The sequence below is a fragment of the Gossypium raimondii genome, chromosome 4, assembly GCF_025698545.1.
Source record: "Gossypium raimondii isolate GPD5lz chromosome 4, ASM2569854v1, whole genome shotgun sequence".
Taxonomy (NCBI): Eukaryota; Viridiplantae; Streptophyta; class Magnoliopsida; order Malvales; family Malvaceae; genus Gossypium; species Gossypium raimondii.
The window spans coordinates 9,550,108-9,553,652 of record NC_068568.1 but is presented as its reverse complement, the minus strand read 5'-3'; positions in this window follow the sequence as shown (position 1 = coordinate 9,553,652).

The window sequence follows — 3,545 nt, the reverse complement described above, 5'->3', positions numbered from 1 at the left end:
TTTTTTATTTATTTACCCATTTATTTATTTCTTTCTTTTTTTGCAATACATTCCTTAAATGTCATTTAAATTTTGATTTAATCCCTCATTTATTAAATGGTGCCTCTTTATTTACTAAATCTTTTATTTTTTTAAATCCTTGTTATTTATTTTCTTTATTATTATGCATTTTATTTTATCCCTTTATTATTATTATTTCTATCATTCATATTAATATTTTGGTAGTAATCATTACGCAATATCGCTATTATTACCATAAATCGATATTTTTACTTTCATTATATTTGCATTATTATTACTCGTTAGCATAGCATTTTTCTTTTTATTTTATTTATTCATTTATTTATTCATCTATCATGTTAATATCATCCTTTCCTACTCGCCACTATGTTTTCTCATTTTGCCAATCTCCATGCCATCTTGCTAAAATTTATTTACTCATTTTTATACTATGCTCAAAATAAACTAATAGGAATTTCGTTTTAAAAGTTACATTCATTTTATCTAACATATGAAAAATATTTAAAACCGAGGAGATGTTCGTTATTTTTGGGATTTGAGGAAGTCATGCTCCTAACGTACAGAGTATGGCATCTTCCTAGAACCAAAGTAATCGAATAACCTATTTAAAATAACAAAAAAAAACAAGATTTAGGTAACAATCAAGTGGCTATTATTCTAGTTTTCAAAAATTTGAGGGATCGTGTCCTAACTCACAGGGCGTGATCTTTCCTTCTCGATTAACTCGAAATAAGACCTTTTCTCATAAAAGTTAATTTAATTGAGTGATATCTTAATCAAATAACATTATTCGAAGAGGGGTCGCATTTTAAATTCTCTTCAAATTTTCAATTCTGACATTAAGGCATCAATTAATCAACAAGGTACCAATTTTGAGCGTTAATAGGGTACTAATTCTTCCTCGTACGTAACCGACTCCCAAACCCACTTCATAGATTTTATAGACCAAAAATTATAGTTTTAGTAAATCTAAACTTTTATTAAAATAATCAAATTACGAAGTGATCCGATCACACCTAATAAAAAGGATTGGCGGGTTCGTTTTCAAAATAAAATTGATTTCCAAAAAGGTTTTGACAGCTTGGCGACTCCATTTGGGACAAAAAAAATAAGAGTGTCAAGCCGCGAGTTGGTTACTTTTTTGTCTTTTTGTCAAAAATTGATAATTTGGTTTAAATTAACAATCCCTTCATTGCATTTTATCCTTCATGTTTTGTCTTTAATATATCGGGTTACATAGCATTCTAGTACATCTATTTTATTGGTTAGAGAGTCTCTCTTTGTATATTTATTGCATTACATAATCGTTCCATTTTACCCTCTTTAAGTGGGAGGGGGAAGCTATTCTTTTGTGAGGCATTCCCCTTCGTATAGGATAGTGGATCGCTTCCGGGATACATCTGTACATATGTCTTCGTGAGGTCTTCACCTCCGTATAACTATAGGGAAATGTATCCCTTGAACCGAACTCGGTCCATATGAGCCTATAATGGGTGAGGATTGAGGAATCTGTTGGTTCAGGTACCCTTACTTTAAATCGAACTACATATAATAAGCTCTAAGAATCTACCCTAGGTAGAACCATATCAAAATTTTAGTGGTCACCCAAATAGATGTTCTATTTATTATTTCTTGCTTTGTATTCTAGCTTTGTATGAAATGTACTGACTTGTTTCGTTTTGTTTTGGCTGTGATTGCATTGCATTTTCATCATAGAAAAGAGTGTTGATTCACGTTCAGTTGCTAAATAGAGAGTTTATCATGGAAAAGAAATTTCTTGATAAATTGAAAGACAATGCGGTTGTACAAATATGGTCCGAGAGGACACAACAAGAGAAGCGTGATAGCTTGATGGAGGAATATATGTTGAAACTATGAGATTTCACTCGCATTAGTGTAACTCAGAATAATCTACAATAGTTGAAAGAAATATGGACCAATAGGATGACGAAACCAAGTAGTTATTCTACCATAACTATAGTGATTTACTTTATTTACTCGATGTCAAAGTGGATAAGCAGTTATTCTAAGCTCTTGCCCAGTATTGGAATCCTACCTATAGTTACTTCACTTTTGGGAAGGTAGACTTAGTGCCCACCATAAAAGAGTACACAACGCTACTCTATTGCTCGAGGATCCAAGCCGACAAAGCTTATTCTAGAGCTGCCAACATCTCGACTTTCTTAAAGAGGCTAATGAGCATAACTGGGATGATCGAGTAATGGGTCGCAGCCTGGATTAAACAAAAGGGAGATAGTAAATGCTTCCCTTGGAAAATTTTACGAGATTTGATCTTGGCACATCCGAATATGAAGAAAAGAGTTGACGTCTTTGCCTTGAGTATTTACGGGTTGGTCATCTTCCCTAAAGCACTAGGGCACATAGATGATACAGTTTCAGATCTATTTGACTGGCTTGACAAAAGTGTCACGCCCGTCCTGGTAATTTTGATTGAAACTTTCAGATCTTTAAGTGCATGCTAGAGAGCAGGTGAAGGATGATTTATCGAGTGTGCACAACTCTTGTTAGCCTGATTCCATAGCCAATTTTAGAAGGTAGAAAAGGTCTCTTATCGAGTGTTCTCCGAAAACTACTCTCCCTTGAAAGAATTCGTGGCTATTCCAAGACGAGACAACATTTTTGAAGAAAAGTGGATGAATCCAGAGTCTCCAAGACGAAGACGTTGAATGGAGGGCCCCTTGGATGATCTCTGATAAAATTTTGTACCGATGTGGAGACTTCTACTGAGTCCCTCTCCTCGGGATACGGAGAGCTGTTGGATATGCCCATCTGCTTGTGTTAAGGCAGTATAGGTCGAGACAATTTATACTGACAACGCAATGGTTGACTCAATGTGAGTTTGCATATAAAGGTGATAATTACAAAAAGAAGGTTCGTGAAATATCGAACGCCAATAGAAGAACACTTACAAGTGATCCCATCCGAGTTAGAGATCATAAAGCAAGACTTTGAAAAGAGGAGTTCGGAGATGGGGAAAATGATAGAAAAGTTGGAAGAGGAAAAGATTCAGCTAAAATTAGATGTCGACATCCAAAAGTTTAAAGATGAGAAAGTGAGAAAAGAAAAGAACAAGGCCGAGAAAAACTTGGACAATCTAAAAACAGATTATAAGAAGTTACGTTTATTGATGAAGACTGCCCTATTGGGTAAAACATCAGAACAATGGTGGCAAGAAATTCAAGAAGAAAAGATTAAAGCTGATAAGTGGGAAAAGAAATTCAAGGATGCTCAAGTTTGAGAAGATGCTCTAGAAAGGGATTTGTTAGAAAGCCGAAACGAAAAGGTTAAATTGAGAGCCGAGGTAGTAGAATTAGAAAGGTCACTATATCAATATCGTATTCACAACTCCGCGATTGAGCTTAAAGTGAGTCTGAATAAGATTGAAGAGTTGAATGGAATGATAAAATAGCTCGATGCCGCATTGCAAAATTGTGAACTTCGAGTTGAACTTCTTTAAACAAACAATGAACATTGGAAAGAGCAACTTCAACACTCTCAAGGTC